The sequence below is a fragment of the Heterodontus francisci genome, chromosome 34, assembly GCF_036365525.1.
Source record: "Heterodontus francisci isolate sHetFra1 chromosome 34, sHetFra1.hap1, whole genome shotgun sequence".
Classification (NCBI taxonomy): Eukaryota; Metazoa; Chordata; class Chondrichthyes; order Heterodontiformes; family Heterodontidae; genus Heterodontus; species Heterodontus francisci.
Genome location: NC_090404.1, coordinates 25,605,807 through 25,631,296, shown reverse-complemented (window position 1 = coordinate 25,631,296; position 25,490 = coordinate 25,605,807). Strand labels below are relative to the sequence as shown.

Here is a 25,490-nt window from a genome sequence, read left to right as displayed (position 1 = left end):
GCAGCTTTCATGGTCACTTTTTCCTAGTGTCGGCCCAATAAATTACCAGATTCTTTCAGCTCCATTTCACAACCGGCCTTTGTGCTTTTTTGGATTTTCTCACACTTTTTTTTCTGTTTTAAATCAATTTCACAGGGTTTTGGAAGGGGAGGAATTGCAGCTGTGAAGTGCAAAGCAAACGTCAGATCAGGATCTGAAGGAGTCGTCCAGTTTATCGAAACCCGAATATCACCGGATTTTCAATATGGAAGGAAAAAGCACTGATCACAGTGGGGAGAAACCGTACACGTGTTCTGTGTGTGGACGAGGTTTCAGCCGATCATCTGGCCTGTCAAAACACAAGTGCAGTCACACTGGGGACTGTGGAAAGGGATTTAGTTCTCCAAATGAGCTGGAAACTCATCCACACAGTCACACCGGGGAGAGACCGTTCACATGCTCCGAGTGTGGGAAGGGATTCAGTCAGTCATCCCACTTGCTGAGACATCAGCAAGTTCACACGGACGACAGACCTTTTAAATGTCCAGACTGTGGGAATTGCTACAAAAGTTCCGCTGAACTGAAGTCCCATCAACGTGTTCACACTGACGAGAGACCGTTCAGGTGTTCTCACTGCGGGACTGGGTTCAGACGACCAAACAACCTCAGTGTGCACCAGCGAGTTCACACTGGGGAGAAGCCGTTCACCTGCACAGAGTGTGGGAAGGGATTCATTCGGTCATCCCAGCTTCTGACACACTGGCGAGTTCACACTGGGGAGAGACCTTTTAAATGTCCAGACTGTGGGAATTGCTATAAATGTTCCGCTGAACTGATGTCCCATCAACGTGTTCACACTGATGAGAGACCGTTCAGGTGCTCTTACTGCGGGACTGGGTTCAGACGATTGGGAAACCTCACTGTACACCAGCGCATTCACACTGGGGAGAGGCCGTTCACCTGCTCCGAATGTGGGAAGGGTTTTGCTAATTCATCTAACCTGCTGAAACACCAGCGAGTTCACACTGGGGAGAGGCCGTTTGCCTGCTCCGTGTGTGGGAAGGGATTCACTCAGTCATCCAGCCTTCTGAAGCACCAGCAAGTTCACATGTAACTACGGTGATTGGATTCTGCTGTTAATCACGTGCAGGACTGAACCATGTTCACTGGGGTCTGTTTCTGCTGATAAATTCCAGCCCAGTTGTTGGGTTAATATTCTGGATAAAGGTCAAATAAATCAGTTTTGTGTTAAACACAGTGTGTCGAGTCTTTTTAATAACTCAAACACAAGTTAGTTCTCTTTGAAGTGCTTTCCCTCTCCCCTGTCTCCTCCTCCCTCTCCTCCAAGTGTGAGGATCAGCTGGCTCCCTCCCTTCCACTAGCCCACCAGGTCAAACTGCCTCTAAAGATCCTCCTGCCCGAGCCTTGAACCCACATCTTTCTCTAGTTTCTCTCCTATCTCCCTCATGTCCTCTCTGAGCTCATATCGTCCATGAGACCCACCTCCTGCTCCCTCGACTCTATTCCCACTAAACTTCCCCATGTACGCTGATATTGTGAATGGTTCTCTCTTCAGGTACTGTACATTGCTGCTTTAAATCTTTCTTCATCATCCCCTCTTCAAGAAAACCAACCCTTAACCTCACCGTCCTTGCAAACTGAAGCCCCATCTCCAACCTCCCATTTCTCTCCAAAATCGTTGAACATTTTGTTGTCTCCCAAATCCATGCCCATCTTCCTGGAACTCCATGTCTGACTCCCTTCTATCAGGTCTCCGATCCTGCCACAGTATAGAAATTACTCTTACCAAAGTGACAAATAGCATCCTATGTAACTGAGACAAAGGTAAACTATCCCTCCTCATCCTTCTCCACCTGTCTGCAGTCTCTGATACATTGACCACACCATCCTCCTCCAACACCTCTCCACTGTTATCCAGCTGGGTGGGACTGCACCCTCCTGGTTCCATTCTTATCCAATCATAGCCAGAGTATCACCTGCAATGGCTTCTCTTCCCACTCCTGCACAGTTACCTCTGGTCTCCTCCAAGGATCTATCCTTGGCCTCCTCCTATTTCTCATCTACATGCAGTCCCTCAACAGCACCAGCTGAAAACACAGTGTTAGTTTTCACATGTATGCTGATCGTACCCAGCTCGACCTCACGACCATCTCTCCTGACTGAATTATCACACTGTTTGTCTGATATCTATTGGTGGATGAGCAGAACATTCCTCCAATTTAGTATCGGGAAGATTGAAGCCATTGTCTTTGGTCTCCACTTCACCATCCCTCCCCTCTCCCTGAGATTAAACCAGATGTTTTGCAACCTTGGGGCCCTATTTGGCCCCAAGATGAGCCTCTGACCACAGATCTAGTCCCTGGAACAGTATAGCATTGTGGGTAAAGACAAGCAGAATGGGACAGGTAGGGAAAGAGAGTTTAACGAAAATTGTACATCAGCGAATAAGGTCATTGCAGGGAATAGAAGTTTAAAAAAAAAAGAAATGAAGTGTTCTTTATCTGAATGAGTGAAGCATCTGCAATAAGACAGATGACCAAGTAGCACAAATAGAGGTAAATGATTTCAATCTAATAACCATTACAGAGACATGGTTACATGGTGATCAAGGTTGGTAAATAAATATTCCAGCATACACAATATTTCAGAAAAACAGACAGAATGGACAAGGAGGAGGAGTAGCCCTGATAAGGGATGAATTAAGGACATTAGTGAGACTGGATCGGGCCTCAGAAGATCATGAAGTAGAATCAGGATGGGTGGAAATTAGGAATAGCAAGAATCAGAAAACACTGGTGGGAGTACTTTATAGGAACCTAAAAGCAGTTATACCATTGGACAGAGCATTAAAACAAGAAATTATTGGAGCTTGTAACAAAGGCAATGGATCACAACTACTCGGTCTCAGTCTGTTTGAATGTTGCTCAGTGACAATTTCAACCATCATCCACTTTGCAGCAGAGACACTGAATAGTCTGCACTGAAGAAAATACAGAAATAGGCCATCTGCTCATGTATCTTTTAATCCTGCTATTTTCCTCCGTAATATTTTAAAATGAAACTACACAAATACAAATACAGGCTGAGATGGTAAAAATGTGCTCACCCCCCTCGGGGGACTGAAAGACACGGAGACACATAGAGCAAAACACAAAGACACACACTGAGAGTGACGGAGGGCTAAAGAGAGACAGACTGACAGATAGACATTTCTGTCTTTGGCCTGCTCCAGTGTTCCAGTTAACATCAACATAAGCTTGAGGAGAAGCACCTGATCTTTCGAACAAGCATTCTCCAACCTTGCAGACTGAACATTGAGTTCAATCATTTCGAGCATGACTGGCCTTTTAAAAATATTTTATTTTTTAACCGTGTGCCTGCTTTTCATGCAGTCAGAACTGCTCATTATTCTGCTATTAAAACTCTCTCCGGGACGAATGCTTTGTCTTTCACAAGCGTTAACACGCTCTTTACCTTCGTCCCAGGACAGCTTTGTTATTTAATCTCTCCTGCTCTATCAAACACCTTCCCCTTTGTTCTCTTCCCCACCCCACCTCCCCTTCACTTGCTTAAAACCTAATTCTTTCCTAAACTTTGCCAGTTCTATAGAACATCGAACAGTACAGCACAGTATAGGCCCTTCAGCCCACGATGTTGTGCCGAACCTTTAACCTACACTAAGATCAAACTAACTAACTACCCTTCATACTACTATCATTCCTGTACATATCCAAGATTCACTTAAATGTCCCTAATGTATCTGCTTCTACTACCACCGCTGGCAGCGCATTCCACGCACCCACCACTCTCTGTGTAAAGAACCTACCTCTGACATCTCCCCGAAACCTTCCTCCAATCACCTTAAAATTATGCCCCCTGGTGATAGCCCTTTCCACCCTGGGAAAAAGTCTCTGACTATCCACTCTGTCTATGCCTCTCATCATCTTGTACCCCTCTATCAAGTCACCTCTCATCCTTCTTCGCTCTAATGAGAAAAGCCCTAGCTCCCTCAATCTTTCTTCGTAAGACATGCCCTCCAGTCCAGGCAGCATCCGGGTAAATCTCCTCTGCACCCTCTCTAAAGTTTCCACATCCTTCCTATAATGAGGCGACCAGAACTGAACACAATATTCCAAGTGTGGTCGAACCAGGGCCTTATAGAGCTGCAGCATAACCTCGCGGCTCTTAAACTCAATCCCCCTGTTAATGAAAGCCAACACACCATACGCCTTCTTAACAACCCTATCAACTTGGGTGGCAACTTTGAGCGATCTATGGACATGGACCCCAAGATCCCTCTGTTCCTCCACACCACCAAGAATCCTGTCTTTAAGCCTGTATTCTGCATTCAAATTCGACCTTCCAAAATGAATCACTTCACACTTTTCCAGGTTGAACTCCATCTGCCACTTCTCAGCCCAGCTCTGCATCCTGTCAATGCCCCGTTGCAAACTACAACAGCCTTCCACACTTTCCACAACTCCAGCAACCTTCATGTCATCGGCAAACTTGCTAACCCAGCCTTCCACCTCCTCATCCAAGTCATTTATAAAAATCACAAAGAGCAGAGGTCCCAGAACAGATCCCTGCCGAACACCACTGGTCACCGAGCTCCATGCTGAATACTTTCCAAATACTACCACCCTCTGTCTTCTATGGGCTAGCCAATTTTGCATCCAGACAGCCAACTTCCCCTGTATCCCATGCCTCCTCACTTTCTGAATGAGCCTACCATGGGGAACCTTATCAAACGCCTTGCTAAAATCCATATACACCACATCCGCTGCTCTTCCTTCATCAATGTGTTTTATTACATCTTCAAAGAATTCAATAAGGCTTGTGAGGCATGACCTGCCCCTCACAAAGCCATGCTGACTGTCTCTAATCAAACCATGCTTTTCCAAATAATCATAAATCCTGTCTCTCAGAATCCTCTCCAATAATTTGCCCACTACTGACGTAAGACTGACTGGTCTATAATTCCCAGGGTTATCCCTATTCCCTTTCTTGAACGAGGGAACAACATTTGCCACCCTCCAATCATCTGGTACTACTCCACTGGACAGTGAAGACGCAAAGATCATCGCCAAAGGCGCAGCAATCTCTTCCCTCGCTTCCCGTAATATCCTTGGGTATATCCCGTCTGGCCCCGGGGACTTATCTGTCCTCATATCATTCAAAATTTCCAGCACATCCTCCCTCTTAACCTCAACCTGTTCGAGCATAGCAGCCTGTTCCACGCTGTCCTCACAAACGACCAGGTCCCTCTCACTAGTGAATACTGAAGCAAAGTATTCATTTAGGACCTCCCCTACCTCCTCCGACTCCAGGCACAAGTTCCCTCCACTATCCCTGATCGGCCCTACCCTCACTCTGGCCATCCTCTTGTTCCTCACATAAGTGTAGAATGCCTTGGGATTTTCCTTAATCCGACCCGCCAAGACTTTTTCATGTCCCCTTCTAGCTCTCCTAAGTCCATTCTTCAGTTCCTTCCTGGCTACCTTGTAACCCTCTAGAGCCCTGTCTGATCCTTGCTTCCTCAACCTTAAGTAAGCTTCCTTCTTCCTCTTGACTAGCTGTTCCACATCTCTTGTCATCCAAGGCTCCTTCACCCTACCATCCCTTCCCTGCCTCATCGGGACAAACCTATCCAGCAGTCGCAGCAAGTGCTCCCTAAACAACCTCCACATTTCTGTCGTGCATTTCCCTGAGAACATCTGTTCCCAGTTTATGCTCCCCAGTTCCTGCCTAATAGCATTGTAATTCCCCCTCCCCCAATTAAATATTTTCCCATCCCGTCTGCTCCTGTCCCTCTCCATGACTATAGTAAAGGTCAGGGAGTTGTGATCACTATCACCGAAATGCTCTCCCACCGAGAGATCTGCCACCTGGCCTGGTTTGTTGCCAAGCACCAAGTCCAACATAGCCTCCCCTCCAGTCGGCCTATCTACATATTGAGTCAGGAAACCTTCCTGGACACACCTGACAAAAACTGCTCCATCCAAACTATTTGCACTAAGGAGGTTCCAATCAATATTAGGGAAGTTGAAGTCACCCATGACAACAACCCTGTTACTTCTGCACCTTTCCAAAATCTGCCTCCCAATCGTGTCTCTGTTGCTATTGGGGGGTCTAGAGAAACCTCCCAACAAAGTGACTGCTCCTTTCCTGTTTCTGACTTCCACCCATAATGACTCAGTAGACAAACCCTCCTCGACGACCTCCCTTTCTGCAGCTGTGATACTATCCCTGATTAGCAATGCCACTCCCCCACCTCTTTTACCTCCCTCCCTATTCCTTTTGAAACATCTAACCCCCGGAACATCCATTCCTGCCCCTGTGATATCCACGTCTTCGTAATGGCCACAACATCGTAGCTCCAAGTACTGATCCATGCTCTAAGTTCATCACCCTTATTCCTGACACTTCTTTCGTTAAAATAGACACACTTCAACCCATCATACTGGCTGCAACTTTGTCGTGTCAATTGTCTAACCTTCCTCACAGACTCTCTGCACTCGGTATCTGCCTGTTCAACAGCTACCCCATCCACTGATCCACTGATGAAAGGTCACTGATCTGAAACGTTAACTTTGCTTCTCTGTCCACAGATGCTGCCAGATCTGCTGCGTATTTACAACAGTTTTCATTTTAGATTTCCAGCATCTGCAGTATTTTGCTTTTATTATTACGGCTCTTCTTTGTTCCATTTGTGACGGCAAGTTTCATGAATGCTTGCAGCTGCATCGAAATGAGAAACACCCTGAGAATTTTCTTTCCACACAGCCGGTGACTTGTTTGGAAAAATCCAACTAAATTTAGATACAACCAGGAGTGTAGTCAACAGGACTCGAACCTGCACAGGGAAACCCCAATGGGTTTCTAGCCCAGCGCCATGACTATTCATCCATGACTACACACGGCTAACAACAAGCAATGTTTTTCATACAAAATCACAAATAACCATTGGAGTCATAGAGAGATACAGCACTGAAACAGGCCCTTCAGCCCACCGAGGGGTGATTTGGGTAGTCTGGGCACTGATACTCTGCCCTAGTTCTCGACTCTCCGGCCACGGGAAACAACGTATCAGCATCTTATGTGTCTCCTCATTGCAGAGAAGGTGACAGAAAGCAGGAAACTGCAGGCCAGTTAGTCTAACATCTGTCATAATGAAAATGCTAGAATCTATTATTAAGGAGGTTGTCGCGGGGCACTTTGTTCCATTGCTTTATCCCCGCAGCCTTGCCTGCTGCACAGATAACGGTCAGCACCACGGGATTTATGTTATCTCGGGATTTGTTTTTCATTGTTTGTCCATCAGGTTTGCAATTCAATACGTGTTGGATATTGAAGAGAAACTCAATTCAGGATGAGGGCACAATGTAGGTAACCATTAAATGCAGGAAGAAATCCTCAGTAAAATGGATTGCAATGTTTGGAAGGAGGTGCAGCTAAGAAGTGGAAGATGTGAATGATGTTATTGATGATTGAGAGGAACGCATCGCACCCTCAGTCGATTTCCTTCTCCACCTTGGAATCCAGAGCAAACTGAGACACCAGGTGGAAACCAAACGTCCTCTCACATGATATAAGATATGGAACAACATGCTGCACATGCCTAACTCGCTCAGTTTATTGCATATGTGACCGTTAATCATACGGTTGTGGGTTCAAACCCCACATTCGGTGACTTTAAAATTTGCCTTTTTAAGGGTGAACCCAGCTCTCCATTCCTCCGGCACTCTCCCCACACTGAAACTGAATCTTTCTCCCACAGGCTTTTGTTAATATCACAATTGCCAATTCACCAGTGAAACCTGCCCTCCACTTCAGTGGAAGTGCGAGAGACAGATTTGTATGTGCAATGAATGATGACACTTTAAAAATGTGAATTTCCAGTCAAACACCGTCCCACCAAAATGAAAGCAAAATAATTCAGACACTGGAAATCTGAAATAAAAACAAAAACTGCTGGAAATACTCAGTAGGTCTGGCAGCAGCTGTGGAGAGAGAGAAGCAGAGTTAACGTTTCAGGTCCGTGTTCTGATGAAAGGTCACAAACCTGAAACGTTAACTTTGCTTCTCTCTGCACAGCTGCTGCCAGACCTGCTGAGTATTTCCAGCACTTTTTTGTTTTTATTCCTGTCGCAAGAAAACTGCGCAGAGTTGCAGAATTAGAATGGCCACATCTATAGGACGGATAGCGAAGGGATCACATCGAAAGGCATCCCAACGAGAATGATCTGATTAATTAGATTAGGGGGAGATATTAGGGAACTCCTCCTGACTGTCATTCACATCACAATGAAGACATTTATCTTGTGTCATTTGTGTTGGTTTGATCAATGAAATGTTTGTAAAAGACAAAGGAAGAGAAGGATTGAGATTTTCAGTGTGGGACAGAAGTGAGATGATTGGCCGGAGAAGCAACACATTCCCAACAAGAGCAGATACAAATGCCTGATTCAGAACAGGTCTCCCATCTTTGCTTTCTTTACTTGCTCCATTAACAAGCTTTTGCCTTGAATCATCCTCTGTATATTCAAACTGTCTACTCTCTGGCAAGGCCAGAAGGATACATTCCATAGAGGTGTCAATTACACCCATCCTGAACCCATCAAGAGACGTGGTTGAATCGAATGGATTCTTCTGAAACAAAGAAGGTTGAAGTAGCCACACCCTGGGCCATTTTCGGTCACCACAGGGAGGAAGATCTGCGTCTTCCAACAGAATCAAGATGTGAGAGACTTCTAGATTAAATGGTAGCTCAATGGAAAGAGAGAGAGAGAGAGAAAGAAGACCCAGGAAAAAACATCCAAAGCGGCACAGTGGTTAGCACTGCAGCCTCACAGCTCCAGCGACCCGGGTTCAATTCTGGGTACTGCCTGTGTGGAGTTTGCAAGTTCTCCCTGTGTCTGCGTGGGTTTCCTCCGGGTGCTCCGGTTTCCTCCCACATGCCAAAGACTTGCAGGTTGATAGGTTAATTGGCCATTATAAATTGCCCCTAGTATAGGTAGGTGGTAGGGAAATATAGGGACAGGTGGGGATGTGGTAAGAATATGGGATGAGTGTAGGATTAGTATAAATGGGTGGTTGATGGTCGGCACAGACTCGGTGGGCCGAAGGGCCTGTTTCAGTGCTGTATCTCTAAACTAAGCTTGTCCAGCTGAGAGTTGGGAGAAAATCCAGCAGGGAAGGCACCCTGCTGTGAATTCTACATTTCAATATGTGCAGCAGAGAATTGAAAGTGATCCCCTGTCTTCAAACTGAACATTCAACCAACAGAGAAATCTACAAACACCTCAGGCTTGCAAGTAAAGGGAAATTGACTTCCATGAAAGTTCAACAGGTTTACCATGAACCACGAAAGCCAACCCCGCTTCGGACCACTTACCTCTTTTCCTCTCTATCCATCTCTTCCTGTGTATGCGTGTTTGTGTGCATGAGTGGGTGCTGTTGCTGTGATGAGGCATATTGTTCAATAAATAATTCATCTTCAGTTTTTATATGTACAAATAAAAATGGTCGCAGTCTGATTATTTGAAAAACCCCAATGGCAAAAACACTTGCTGTGGTCAGGTGGGAGTTGAACAGTGGGAACCACTCACAACACACACCATGTGACACTATGTAGACCTGCCCAGCGGTGCTACTCCCTGGGTAGCCCCGTTCCCTAGTTCTAGGTCCTGAGTATCCCTGTGCAACATTGCAAATCCCTATGTATCCCCCATCCTGCAGTGCTAGTTCCTGGGTATACCTGCCCTGCAGTGCTAGCTCCTGGGTATACCTGCCCTGCAGTGCTAGTTCCTGGGTATACCTGCCCTGCAGTGCTAGCTCCTGGGTATACCTGCCCTGCAGTGCTAGCTCCTGGGTATACCTGCCCCGCAATGCTAGTTCCTGGGTATACCTGCCCTGCAGTGCTAGCTCCTGGGTATACCTGCCCTGCAGTGCTAGCTCCTGGGTATACCTGCCCTGCAGTGCTAGTTCCTGGGTATACCTGCCCTGCAGTGCTAGCTCCTGGGTATACCTGCCCTGCAGTGTTAGTTCCTGCGTAGACCTGCCCCGCAGTGCTGGTTCCTGGGTATACCTACCCCGCAGTGCTGGTTCCTGCGTAAACCTGCCCCGCAGTGCTGGTTCCTGGGTATACCTGCCCCGCAGTGCTGGTTTCTGGGTATACCTGCCCCGCAGTGCTGGTTCCTGGGTATACCTGCCCCGCAGTGCTGGTTCCTGGGTATACCTGCCCCGCAGTGCTGGTTTCTGGGTATACCTGCCCCGCAGTGCTGGTTCCTGGGTATACCTGCCCCGCAGTGCTGGTTCCTGGGTATACCTGCCCCGCAGTGCTGGTTCCTGGGTATACCTGCCCCGCAGTGCTGGTTCCTGGGTATACCTACCCTGCAGTGCTGGTTTCTGGGTATACCTGCCCCGCAGTGCTGGTTTCTGGGTATACCTGCCCCGCAGTGCTGGTTCCTGGGTATACCTGCCCCGCAGTGCTGGTTCCTGGGTATACCTGCCCCGCAGTGCTGGTTCCTGGGTATACCTGCCCCGCAGTGCTGGTTCCTGGGTATACCTGCCCCGCAGTGCTGGTTCCTGGGTATACCTACCCTGCAGTGCTGGTTCCTGGGTATACCTGCCCCGCAGTGCTAGTTCCTGCGTAGACCTACCCCCGCAGTGCTGGTTCCTGGGTATACCTGCCCCGCAGTGCTGGTTCCTGGGTATACCTGCCCCGCAGTGCTGGTTTCCTCTCTATCCCTGACCAGCTTCTGTTGTCAGAACTGAAACATATTGAATATGTCTGTGAATCTCACATCCTGGAGATGTGATTTCGAGAACGTGCGGTTGAGACAACACAAAATCCACTTTCCAAACAAAACTCTCCCCATCCACAGGATCAGAGTTGCATTTCCCAGAGGCACAGGGCAGCTGGTTTCAATTCAAACAGATCCTAACGAGAGTGATCGGATTCCGAAGATTCAGGGAAGGAAATTAGGAAGCTCCTTCGGGACTTTCATGACTTTGTAATGGATATTTTCCCCTTGTGACATGTGTGGTTTGGAATGGCGAAATGTTTGTTCGAGCGAGTGCAGAGGATTCAGTATTTCACCTTCTTTCTCAACACTCTCCTCTGACCTGAGGTCAAGAATTTCGATGTTTATGTAGTGTGGTGGATATCAGATTCACCTGACACAGGAAAGGTCCCTAGTCACTTTCATTCAGTGTAGAACAGGATGTTGTTGGTTCATTAACAGTGATAAACACGACTATCCTTCATCTGATGGATAAACTGCTTCGTAAGATGTCCTGCTTCAACCGGGAATCGAACCTGGGCCATAGCGGAGAGAGCACCGAATCCTAACCACTAGACCACCAAGAAATGCTGAATGCAAGCTTCGCGGCCATTGTAGATATAATTGAAGGTATCGGTGTTAATTTGACTGTGAATTTTGGAATGGATATAAATCCACTTCATAATCTGCTGCTTACAAACCTGTCTGTGTTCTTCATTCAATTTTCGGCTGTATCTGTTTTCATTAGGAAAGTATTTTCTGCCTATTTCTTTCTTTCTTCATTTACACCTAAATACATTGATACACAACACAGATGCACACAAATACATTCAGAAATAATGTACATATTTATTCAGATGCAGCACACATATACACAAACAATACATTTACAAGTATTACAGTATCAATCATAAATATTTATATATTTAGAACCTGATTTATATGATAAAAATAAAAGTTAATTTACAAGTGACACACATACAAAGGATCGCACTCAGAACATAAACACTCACAGTTTATACGGAAACATGACAGCCACATACATACACTCACAGTTTATAATGTCATACGGTTCGACTTGATGTTCTGGGAAAAGCCTACACACTAAAAGTTGAAAAGTTTTTCACCAGCTGCCCGCCCTGTTGTATATTTGGAGTAGTTTCCTACTTTCATTGCGGTGATTCGGAGTGATGATTCTGGGACTCGGTGTGAGGAATTGGATTTGAAAGCGAAAGGAAATTCAGAGCTCAGTGTTCAGCTCTCAGTGACAATTCCACACCCACTTTCGTCACCTGTTAGCAGTGGGACTGGAATAAATACAGCCAGGGACTCTGAGTATACATCAACAGAAATGAAGTGATTTGATGTCGATAGGGTAGGCGGTGGCGTAGTGGTATTATCACTGGACTTGTAACCCAGAGACCCAGGGTATTTCTCTGGGGAAATGGGTTTGAATCCCACCACAGCAGAAGGTGGAATTTGAATTTAATTAATAAATCTGGAATTTAAAATAAGCTAGTCTAATGATGTATGAAACCATTGTCGATTGTTGTAAAAACCCATCTGGTTCACGAATGCCCTTTAGGGAAGGAAATCTGCTGTCCTTACCTGGTCTGGCCTACATGTGACTCCAGACCCACAGCAATGTGGTTAACTTACACACCCTCTGAAATGACCTAGCAAGCCACTCAGTTGTACCTAACCGCTATGAAGTCCATAAAAAGGAATGAAACCGGACGGACCACCCGGCATCGACCTAGGCACCGGAAACGACAACGGCAAACCCAGCCCTGTCGACCCTGCAAATTCCTCCTTACTAACATCTGGGGGCTTATGCCAAAGTTGGGAGAGCTGTCCCACAGACTAGTCAAACAACAGCCTGACATAGTCATACTCACGAAATCATACCTTACAGACAATGTCCCAGACACGGCCATCACCATCCCCGGGTACGTCCTGTCCCACTGGCTGGACAGACCCAGCAGAGGTGGCGGGGCAGTGGTATACAGTAGGGAGGGAGATGCCCGGGGAGTCCTCAACATCTACTCCGGACCCCATGAAGTCTCATGGCATCAGGTCAAACATGGGCAAGGTAACCTCCTACTGATTACCACCTACCGCCCTCCCTCAGCTGATGAGTCAGTACTCCTCCATGTTGAACAGCACTTGGAGGAAGCACTGAGGGTGGCAAAGGCGCAGAATATACATGGGTGGGGGACTTCAATGTCCATCACCAAGAGTGGCTCGGTAGCACCACTACTGACCGAGCTGGCCGAGTCCTAAAGGACATAGCTGCTAGACTGGGTCTGCGGCAGGTGGTGAGAGAACCAACAAGAGGGAAAAACATACTTGACCTCGTCTTCACCAATCTGCCTGCTGCAGATGCATCTGTCCATGACAGTATTGGTAGGAGTGACCACGGCACAGTCCTTGTGGAGACGAAGTCCCGCCTTCACATTGAGGATACCGTCCATCGTGTTGTGTGGCACTATCACCGTGCTAAATGGGATAGATTTCGAACTGATCTAGCAATGCAAAACTGGGCATCCATGAGGTGCTGTGGGCCATCAGCAGCAGCAGAATTGTACTCAACCACAATCTGTAACCTCATGGCCCGGCATATCCCTCACTCTACCATTACCATCAAGCCAGGAGACCAACCCTGGTTCAATGAAGACTGCAGGAGGGCATGCCAGGAGCAGCACCAGGCATAACTCAAAATGAGGTGTCAACCTGGTGAAGCGACAACACAGGACTATCTGCGTGCCAAACTGCGTAAGCAGCATGAGATAGACAGAGCTAAGCGATCCCATAACCAACGGATCAGGTCTAAGCTCTGCAGTCCTGCCACATCCAGCCGTGAATGGTGGTGGACAACTAAACAACTAACTGGAGGAGGTGGCTCCACAAATATCCCCATCCTCAATGATGGGGGAGCCCAGCACAGCAGTGCGAAAGATAAGGCTGAAGCATTTGCAACAATCTTCAGCCAGAAGTGCCGAGTTGATGATCCATCTCGGCCTCCTCCTGAAGTCCCCAGCATCACAGATGCCAGACTTCAGCCAATTCGATTCACTCTGCGTGATATCAAGAAACGACTGAAGGCACTGGATACTGCAAAAGCTATGGGTCCTGACAATATTCCGGCAATAGTACTGAAGACCTGTGCTCCAGAACTTGCCGCGCCCCAAGTCAAGCTGTTCCAGTACAGCTACAACACTGGCATCTGCCCGGCAATGTGGAAAATTGCCCAGGTATGTCCTGTACACAAAAAGCAGGACAAGTCCAACTCGGACAACTACCGCCCCATCAGCCTACTCTCAATCATCAGTAAAGTGATGGAAGGCGTCATCAACAGTGCCATCAAGCGGCACTTGCTCAGCAATAACCTGCTCAGTGACGCTCAGTTTGGGTTCCGCCAGGGCCACTCAGCTCCTGACCTCATTACAGCCTTGGTTCAAACATGGACAAAAGAGCTGAACTCAAGAGGTGAGGTGAGAGTGACCGCCCTTGACATCATTGCAGCATTTGACCGAGTATGACATCAAGGAGCCCGAGCAAAACTAAGGTCAATGGGAATCAGGGGGAAAACCCTCCGCTGGCTGGAGTCATACCTAGCACAAAGGAAGATGGTTGTGGTTGTTGGAGGTCAATCATCTGAGCTGCAGGACATCACTGCAGGAGTTCCTCAGGGTAGTGTCCTAGGCCCAACCATCTTCAGCTGCTTCATCAATGACCTACCTTCAATCATAAGGTCAGAAGTGGGGATGTTCGCTGATGATTGCACAATGTTCAGCACCATTCGTGACTCCTCAGATACTGAAGCGGTCCGTGTAGAAATGCAGCAAGACCTGGACAATATCCGGGCTTGGGCTGATAAGTGGCAAGTAACATTCGCGCCACACAAGTGCCAGGCAATGACCATCTCCAACAAGAGAGAATCTAACCATCTCCCCTTGAGAATTTAATGCATAAGAGCAGAGCTGATAATGCTTGAAGAACAGCTCCTGCAGGAAAGTACACATTGACAACCCAGAACTATGTGGCAACTGGCAATGAATGCTGAAGGGGAGAAAATCAGTGAGAGGTTACTCTCCTGGGTGGCCGCGAACCAGCAACCTTTCGGTTAACAGCCGAATGTGCTAGCCGATTGCACCACAGAGACTGAAACACTGCGGTGTTGCAAGACCCTCTAAACTAGTGTGAGAGTGAATGAAAGTTTCAGTTATTGTGACCTGTATAATCCTGGCAGACATCGGCTTTTCCAGACAGAGGCTGCGCGATAATTCCTGAAGTTTTGCTGCCATCTGGTGGAATAGATCAGGATTTCTCCCAGGGATTTTTCCTTCAATCGGAGAACTGTTGTTTATGAATTTCTTCGGTAAGACATTCAGAAGGGGACAACACCACAGCGATCATGGCAACTAAATAATTCTATTTAATACAAAATAAAGAATATTTAACAATGTCAGATTGATAAAAAATAGTCTCACCAGTAAGCAAATAGGTACAATATAAGTGACATGACGTGGGATATTTTGCTAGTGCTGTTGGGGAAGTATTGCTGAAAATACAGACATGTTGTCGAAGCTTTTTGTCTTGCACTCATCAGGACATTCGCAAGAATAACCAACGTAAGAGAAAATAACAACTCATACTGCATGAGGGGAGTGCTGATTGGTTGGCAAGTGAACTCTGATTGGTAGAGGTGTTGCCATGGAGAATGCACCAGTTAATGGTGACTGACAGTTAACTGCCAAGCTTTGTTTGAAATTTAAACTAGGGAGCTTGTCTCTGATTGGTCAAGGCATTTGCTTGAGGAATGAACCAGCGAATGGCTGTCACTTATTTTGTTTAGCTGAAACAGCACATGGTTTGTCCATCTTCTTTCAGTCCGGAAAGAGCAGGGCCCTGTGTATTAATATATGTAACTTCCAGTACGTGTAAATGCACCACACTGCGAAACCTACTGACAATCGTAAATTGGTTGTCAGCGTAATTTTTAACACACTGCAGATTATTTCGCTAATGTCGCCAATCGCAGAATCACATCTAAAATTTGGACACTGCATTTTGAGTTTTGAAAGCACGGGCTGGTTGAGTACGGCCTGTACCTTGCCCATTGCAAACAGCAGAAGGGACAGGTTTAAACTAGTTTGGCCGGGGGGATGGGGACCTGAGGGTAGACTCAGTTTGGACAAAATCAGAAATGAAAATGGAAGGCAGAAAATTAATGGATGAGTCTGGAGGACAGAGGAAACAAAGGCTGGAAATTTTTTTTTTTTAAGTTTGGCAGTGCTCAAGGGTATCTATTTCAATGCAAGGAGTATTGCAAATAAAGCAGATGAGCTGAGGGCACAGATAGACATGTGGCAGTATGATATCATAGCTATCACAGAAACATGGCTTAAGGAGGGACAGGAATGGCAGCTCAACATTCCTGGTTACAGGGTTTTCAGACGTGATAGGGAGGGGGATAAGAAAGGAGGGGGAGTGGCAATTTTGGTCAAGAAAACTATTACAGCTGTGAGGAGGGACGATACGTTGGAATGTTCATCAAATAATGCCATATGGATTGAGCTAAGGAACAAAAAAGGGGCAATCACACTGCTGGGAGTGTATAGACCCCCAAACAGTCAGAGGGAGATAGAAGAGCAGATATGTAAGCAAATCTCTGAGAAGTGCAAGAACAATAGGGCAGTAATAGTAGGGGATTTTAAGTACCCCAATATTAACTGGGATAGTTTTAGTGTGAAAGGAATTGAGAGAGCAGAATTCTTGAGGTGCATTCAGGAGAACCTTTTTGCCCAGTATGTAGCAAGTCCAACAAGAGAGGGCACAGTTTTAGACTTAGTTTTAGGAAATGAAGCTGGGCAGGTGGAAGGAGTGGCAATGGGGAGGGGGGGAAGCGAGCAGCCGGAGTGGGGGGTGGGGGAGGAGGGGAGGAGAGAGGAGTGAGTTGCCTGGAGTGAGTGGCTGAGCGGGGAGAGCGTTTTCCTGCGCATGCGCCAGTTAGTCCTGTCAACACAAAGATTAGGGCGGCACAGTGGCGCAGTGGTTAGCACCGCAGCCTCACAGCTCCAGGGACCCGGGTTCGATTCCAGGTACTGCCTGTGTGGAGTTTGCAAGTTCTCCCTGTGTCTGCGTGGGTTTTCTCCGGGTGCTCCGGTTTCCTCCCACAAGCCAAAAGACTTGCAGGTTGATAGGTAAATTGGCCATTATAAATTGTCACTAGTGTAGGTAGGTGGTAGGGAAATATAGGGACAGGTGGGGATGTTTGGTAGGAATATGGGATTAGCGTAGGATTAGTATAAATGGGTGGTTGATGTTCGGCAACGACTCGGTGGGCCGAAGGGCCTGTTTCAGTGCTGTATCTCTAATCTAATCTAATCTAATCTAATCATGTCGGCTGCGCATGTGCGGCATCCGAGTGCAGGAGACCGTTTCCACATTTGCTCCTGTGCGCAGCTTGGAGCGCGCTGATGATGTCAGCAGGCCACTGCGTTGTCAGGAGTCACTTTGTTTAGATAATCATAATACAATAAAACAGAGGCACCGTGGTTTTATGAAAGGGAAATCATGTTTGACAAACTTATTACAGCTATTTGAGGATGTAATGAACAGGGTGGATAAAGGGGAACCAGCAGATGTAGTGTATTTGGATTCCCAAAGGCATTCAATAAGGTGTCACAGAAACGGTTATTACACAAGATGGTGTTGGCAGTAATGTATTAGCATGATTAGAGGACTGGCTAATTAACAGGAAACAGAATCAGGATAGATGGGGCATTTTCAGATTGGTAAACTGTAACTAGTGGAGTGTCACAGGGATGAGTGCTGGGGTCTCAACTACTTCTGAACTATATTAATGACATGGATAAAGGGACAGAGTGGATTATAGTCAAACTTGCTGACGATACAAATGTAGGTAGGAAAGCACGTTGTGAGGAGGAAACAAAGTGTCTGCAAAAGGGAAACAGATAGTTAAGTAAGTGGGGAAAATGAGCAGATGGAGTACAATGCAAGGTCTGACTCTAGGTTTTAGACTGTGCCCCGAATACTGGATTCCCCAACTAACGGAAATAGTTTCTCTCCATCTACCCGATCAGTTCCAAATAAAAACATGAAAACTTTGATCAAATCACCCCTTAATCTTCTAAATTCCAGGGAATACAACCCTCGTAGAGAGGTGATGCATTCAGGCAGAGGGGACAGAGCAAGGCAATATACACTTAATGATTGTTATAAAGAGTGTGCAGTGACAGAGGGACCCGGGGGTTCAGGTGAACAGATTATTGAAGATGGCAGGACATATTGAGTAGGTGACAAAGCATTTGGTATCTTGGACTTCATAAATAGAGGTACTGAATGCAAAGCAGGAAGTTATGCTGAATCTTTATAAATCTCTGGCTCAGCCACAACTAGAGTACTGTGTCCAGTTCTGGTCATCACACTTTAGGAAGGATGTGAGGGTCCTTGAGAGGGTGCAGAGGAGATTTACCAGAATGGTTCCAGGGATGAGGGAATTTAGCTACAAGGTTCGGCTGGAGAAGCTGGGGTTGTTCTCCTTGGAGTAAAGGAGATTGAGGGGAGATCTGATCGAGGTGTACAAGGTTATGACAGGTTTAGACAAGGTAGACAAAGAAAAGCTTTTCCCATTATCTGATGGTAGAAGGTCTCGGGGACACAGATTAAGGAATGCGAGGAAGAACTTTTTTTTTCCACAGTAAGTGTTAATGACCTGGAACTCGCTGCCTACGAGGGGTAGAAGCTGAGAGCATCAATGATTTCAATGGGAAATTAGATGGGCATTTGAGGGAAATAAACATGCAGGACGACGGGGATAGAGCGGGGGGAATGGGACTGACTGGATTGCTCTACAGAGAGCTGGCATGCAATCGATGGATGAATGGCCTCCTTGTCTGTCGTAACGACTCTAAGACTCATTTGTGTAATCTCTCCTCATAGTTTAACCCTTGGGGTCCAAATATCATTCAGGTAAATCTATACTGCACTCCCTCCAAGGCCAATATATCCTTCCTAAGATAGGGTCCTCAAACCTGAACACAATACTGCAGGTGTGGTCTAACCAGGGCTTTGTGTACCTCAGTGCTTTTCCAGTCACACGGATACCTAAAATCTTTTCCCACAGACAGAACAGACCAACCTTTTTCCTTCCACATTCAAAGGTCGATGATATTCAGGTCCTGATGAATGGAGTGACTCTGTCAGATCTTGATGTGATGTTTGGTTTGAGTTTCCCCATCTGCAGATTCTCCCTTTCTTAGCCCCTGTAAAAGGAGTTTAGAGAATCATGAGTCATAGAAAGTTTATGATACAGAAAGAGGCCACTTGGCCCATCGTGTCTGTGTCGACTGAAAAATGAGCCACCCAGCCTAATTCCACCTTCCAGCATTTGGTCCATAGCCCTGCAGGTTACAGCACCTGAGGTGCATATCCAGCCACCTTTCAAATGAGTTGAGGGTTTCAGTCTCTACTACCCTTTCTGGTAGTTAGTTCCAGACACTGACCATCCTCATCTTCCCTTGAATCTTTCTACCAATCACTTTAAATCTATGCTCCTTAAGGTGGAAGAGGTCGCGGGTTCGGAAGGTGCTGTCTAAGGAGGAGTGGAAGAATGAGGAAAGGCAATATAGTTCAATACTCACAGCAACCTACAATCCACCGACATTACCAGATAGGGAGACAGAGTTTAGAAACTCTCACCAACACGACTCCAGTAAAAGATCCCAGGAGGAAAAGGGGGAGCAGTGTGTGTACCTGCCCTGATATCCCCCTCCCCAGGCCTGTCAGTCAAACCCCCCACTCCTCCCAGTCCACAGCTCAGCCTAGCAGCTTCCTGCACCTTGAGCCAGCCCTGCCCAGGTGTTGCCCAGTCCAAGGGGAGTCTTTGTGGGACCAGGCAGCGAGCAGATCGAAACAAACCTGTTCCGCAGTGCGCATGCTCCGAACACAATGACGCGACCTCTGACCGCAATGTCCGGGTGATTGGCGGAAGGTCCTGACCAATAGCAAGAGGGGGCGGGCGTGGAGGGCGCCGTCGCCCCGCCCCTCACTCGCTCCGACTTGCTTGCAGGACCCACAGCGAGTCCGGTCTGCTCGGCTGAGCTGTGGAGTGGGAGGAGTGGGAGTGTGGGGGTGGGGGTGGGGGTTGACTGACAGGCCTGGGGAGGGGGATATCAGGGCAGGTACACACACTGCTCCGCCTCTGCCCTCAATGCAGCCCAGCCTCTACCAGTCATGGATGAGCTGGACATACAGCCAACCAAATCGGAACTCAGTGATGCCATTGATTCCCTAGCCAGCGGAAAAGCCCCTGGGAAGGACAGCATTACCCCTGAAATAATCAAGAGTGCCAAGCCTGCTATACTCTCAGCACTACATGAACTGCTTTGCCTGTGCTGGGACGAGGGAGCAGTACCCCAGGACATGCGCGATGCCAATATCATCACCCTCTATAAAAACAAAGGTGACCGCGGTGACTGCAACAACTACCATGGAATCTCCCTGCTCAGCATAGTGGGGAAAGTCTTTGCTCGAGTCGCTCTGAACAGGCTCCAGAAGCTGGCCGAGCGCGTCTACCCTGAGGCACAGTGTGGCTTTCGTGCAGAGAGATCGACCATTGACATGCTGTTCTCCCTTCGTCAGATGCAGGAGAAATGCCGTGAACAACAGATGCCCCTCTACATTGCTTTCATTGATCTCACCAAAGCCTTTGACCTCGTCAGCAGACGTGGTCTCTTCAGACTACTAGAAAAGATCGGATGTCCACCAAAGCTACTAAGTATCATCACCTCATTCCATGACAATATGAAAGGCACAATTCAACATGGTGGCTCCTCATCAGAGCCCTTTCCTATCCTGAGTGGTGTGAAACAGGGCTGTGTTCTCGCACCCACACTTTTTGGGATTTTCTTCTCCCTGCTGCTTTCACATGCGTTCAAATCCTCTGAAGAAGGAATTTTCCTCCACACAAGATCAGGGGGCAGGTTGTTCAACCTTGCCCGTCTAAGAGCGAAGTCCAAAGTACGGAAAGTCCTCATCAGAGAACTCCTCTTTGCTGACGATGTTGCTTTAACATCTCACACTGAAGAGTGCCTGCAGAGTCTCATCGACAGGTTTGCGGCTGCCTGCAATGAATTTGGCCTAACCATCAGCCTCAAGAAAACGAACATCTTGGGGCAGGACGTCAGAAATGCTCCATCTATCAATATTGGCGACCACGCTCTGGAAGTGGTTCAAGAGTTCACCTACCTAGGCTCAACTATCACCAGTAACCTGTCTCTAGATGCAGAAATCAACAAGCGCATGGGAAAGGCTTCCACTGCTATGTCCAGACTGGCCAAGAGAGTGTGGGAAAATGGCGCACTGACACGGAACACAAAAGTCCGAGTGTATCAGGCCTGTGTCCTCAGTACCTTGCTCTATGGCAGCGAGGCCTGGACAACGTATGCCAGCCAAGAGCGATGTCTCAATTCATTCCATCTTCGCTGCCTTCGGAGAATACTTGGCATCAGGTGGCAGGACTGTATCTCCAACACAGAAGTCCTTGAAGCGGCCAACACCCCCAGCTTATACACACTACTGAGTCAGCGGCGCTTGAGATGGCTTGGCCATGTGAGCCGCATGGAAGATGGCAGGATCCCCAAAGACACATTGTACAGCGAGCTCGCCACTGGTATCAGACCCACCGGCCGTCCATGTCTCCGCTATAAAGACGTCTGCAAACGCGACATGAAATCGTGTGACATTGATCACAAGTCGTGGGAGTCAGTTGCCAGCATTCTCCAGAGCTGGCGGGCAGCCATAAAGACAGGGCTAAATTGTGGCGAGTCGAAGAGACTTAGTAGTTGGCAGGAAAAAAGACAGAGGCGCAAGGGGAGAGCCAACTGTGCAACAGCCCCGACAAACAAATTTCTCTGCAGCACCTGTGGAAGAGCCTGTCACTCCAGAATTGGCCTTTATAGCCACTCCAGGCGCTGCTTCACAAACCACTGACCACCTCCAGGCGCGTATCCATTGTCTCTCGAGATAAGGAGGCCCAAAAGAAGAACACACACTGCTCCGCCTTTTCCTCCTGGGATCTTTTACTGGAGTCGTGTTGCTGAGTGTTTCTAAACTCTGTCTCCCTATCCAGCTAATGTAGGTGGATTGTAGGTTGCTGTGAGTGTTGGACTACATTGCCTCTCCTCAGGGCGATGTGCAGCGGGGCGCACGCATGGTCATCCTGGGTTAGGAAGCAGGAGGAGAGAATGTTGTGAATTTCTATCCTGGACTGACAGTGATGGCTTTTCTAACTCCTTTTGCAGGACCCTGGGCATCTGACTGATGACAACATGCATTCAGCGAAAAAATAACAAGTGATGTTACAATACAACATTTAAGTGTTTGGTCGGTGAGTATTACCATTGACTTTATTTCTGTAAGTTCGGGCTTTGGGCTAAACGAAGGACTTCAGTAAATTGCCTGATATGTTTTTAAGTTTGGCATTATTTAAATTACTTATGTTTAAGTCAGCTTAAGGTGAAGTAAGTCTTGTGTATTATTTAAAATAACCTCCCTATAAAATAAAGTGATGTCAGCAGAATGGAAGTAGTTAATAGTCTAATGAATAGAGTAATGGCAGGGCACCTCAGTCCCGTTAGATGCTCATCCTGTTCCATGTGGGAACTCCAGTAAACTTCTTGTGACCTGGATAACTGCACGTGTAGAAAGTATTGTCAGCTGGAGCAGCTTGACTTCTGGGTTTCAGAGCTTGAGCAGCAACTGGTGTCACTGCGGATCTCCTGTAAGGCTGAGAGTTATGTAGATAGTATGTTTATGGATGTGGTCACCCCACAGCTTAAGAGTGAGCAGGAGAGAGGCAGTGGGTGACCACTTGACAGTCAAAGAGGATCAGGCATGCAGTACAGGAGTCCCCTGAGTGCAACTCGCTTTCCAATGTCGAGATGAGTGAAAATCTTTTTACGCAGTGAGTGGTTAGGATCTGGACGTCACTGCATGAGAGTGTGGTGGAGGAAGACTCAATACTGGCTTTCGAAAGGGATTTGAGTAATTATCTGAAGAGCAGAGATTTGCTGGGCTCTTTGGAAAAGGCAGGACAGTGGAGCTTGCTGAGTATCACTTACAGAGATCAGGCACAGACATGATGGGCCGAATGGTCTCCTTCTGTACTGTAACCATTCTATGATGCTATGATTTTAGGTGATGAAGTCGGTGTAGTGAAGGTGCTCCCACAATGATATTCGGGAAGGAGTTACAGGATTTTCATCCAGTGATGATGAACGAACGCTTATTCATGTCCACATCAACATCAGCAACTTGAAATACTTTGATGCATTAAAGGTGTTATATAAATACAAGGTGTTTCACAGCAGTGTTATAAAGCAACATTTCACACGGAGCCACATAGAGATATTAGGGCAGATGAGCAAAAGCTTGGTCAAAGAGGTACACACGAATTAGGAGCAGTAGTAGGCCATTCGGCCCCTCTAGCCTGCTCCGCCATTCAATAAGATCATGTCTGATCTGTTTGTGTCTCGAATTCCACACTCTCATCGACCCCGATAACCTTTGATTCCCTTGCCTAACAAGAATCTATCTACCTTGGCCTTCAAAATATTCAATGACCCACCTCCAGGTTTTAAGAAGTGTCTTAATATAAAGAAAGTAGGAAGGAACTTAAGCAAGGAGTCAGGAGGGCTAAAAGGGGTCATGAAAAGTCATTGGCAAACAGGATTAAGGAGAATCCCAAGGCTTTTTATACGTATATAAAGAGCAAGAGGGTAACCAGGGAAAGGGTTGGCCCACTCAAGGACAGAGGAGGTAATCTATGTGTGGAGCCAGAGGAAATGGGCAAGGTACTAAATATGTACTTTGGCATCAGTATTCACCAAAGAGAAGGACTTTGTGGATGATGAGTCTAGGGAAGGGAGTGTAGATAGTCTGGGTCATGTCGTTATCAAAAAGGAGGAGGTGTTGGGCGTCTTGCAAAGCATTAAGGTAGATAAGTCCCCAGGGCCTGATGGGATCTACCCCAGAATACTGAGGGAGGCAAGGGAAGAAATTGCTGGGGCCTTGACAGAAATCTTTGTATCCTAATTGGCTACAGGTGAGGTCCCAGAGGACTGGAGAATAGACAATGTTGTTCCTTTGTTTAAGAAGGGTAGCAAGGATAATCCAGGAAATTATAGGCCGGTGAGCCTTACGTCAGTGGTAGAGAAATTATTAGAGAGGATTCTTCGGGACAGGGTTTACTCCCACTTGGAAACAAATGAACTTATTAGCGAGAGGCAGCATGGTTTTGTGAAGGGGAGGTAGTGTCTCACTAACTTGATTGAGTTTTTTGAGGAAGTGACGAAGATGATTGATGAAGGAAGGGCAGTGGATGTTGTCTATATGGACTTCATTTTGACAAGGTCCCTCATGGCAGACTGGTACAAAAGGTGAAGTCACACGGGATCAGAGGTGAGCTGGCAAGATGGATACAGATCTTGTTCAGTCATAGAAGACAGAGAGTAGCAGTGGAAGGATGCTTTTCTGAATGGAGGGCTGTGACTTGTGGTGTTCCACAGGGATCAGTGCTGGGACCTTTGCTGTTTGTAGTATATATAAATGATTTGGAGGAAAATGTAGCTGGTCTGATTCTTAAGTTTGCGGACGACACAAAGGTTGGTGGAGTTGCGGATATTGATGAGGATTGTCAGAGGATACAGCAGGATATAGATCGGTTGGAGACTTGGGCAGAGAAATGGCAGATGGAGTTTAATCTGGACAAATGTGAGGTAATGCATTTTGGAAGGTCTAACACAGGTGGGAGGTATACAGTAAATGACAGAACCCTTAGGAATATTGACAGGCAGAGAGATCTGGGCGTACAGGTCCACAGGTCACTGAAAGTGGCAACACATGTGGATAAGGTAGTCAAGAAGGCATACGGCATACTTGCCTTCATCGGTCGCGGCATAGAGTATAAAAATTGGCAAGTCATGCTGAAGCTGTACAGAACCTTAGTTAGGCCACACTTAGAATATTGCGTGCAATTCTGGTCGCCACACTACCAGAAGGACGTGGAGGCTTTGGAGAGGGTACAGAAGAGGTTTACCAGGATGTTGCCTGGTCTGGAGGGCATTAGCTATGAAGAGAGGTTGGATAAACTTGGATTGTTTTCACTGGAACGACGGAGGTGGAGGGGCGACATGATAGAGGTTTACAAAGTTATAAGCGGCATGGACAGAGTTTTTTTTTATTCATTCATGGGATGTGGGCGACGCTGGCCAGGCCAGCATTTATTGCCCATCCCTAATTCCCCTTGAGAAGGTGGTGGTGAGCTGCCTTCTTAAACCGCTGCAGTCTATGTGGGGTAGGTACACCCACAGTGCTGTTAGGAAGGGAGTTCCAGGATTTTGACCCAGCGACAGTGAAGGAACGGCGATATAGTTCCAAGTCAGGATGGTGTGTGACTTGGAGGGGAACTTGCAGGTGGTGGTGTTCCCATGTACTTGCTGCCCTTGTCCTTCTAGTTGGTAGAGGTCGCGGGTTTGGAAGGTGCTGTCTAAGCAGCCTTGGTGCAGTGCATCTTGTAGATGGTACACACTGCTGCCACTGTGCGTCGGTGGTGGAGGGAGTGAATGTTTGTAGATGGGTTGCCAATCAAGCGGGCTGCTTTGTCTTGGATGGTGT

The 25,490-nt window shown here is 47.1% G+C and overlaps 1 long non-coding RNA gene and 1 pseudogene across 1 annotated transcript; one reads left to right on the top strand and one right to left on the bottom strand.

The window, feature by feature from the left end:
- Positions 1-25,490, top strand: part of LOC137349297 (zinc finger protein 585A-like) — a 182,192-nt pseudogene that overhangs the window by 121,930 nt on the left and 34,772 nt on the right.
- On the bottom strand, positions 11,716-19,698 carry LOC137349322 (uncharacterized). The gene is made up of 3 exons (XR_010969336.1): positions 19,457-19,698; positions 18,955-19,078; positions 11,716-15,221 (listed from the first exon to the last, which is right to left on the bottom strand). It is a non-coding gene; the product is annotated as an uncharacterized lncRNA (long non-coding RNA).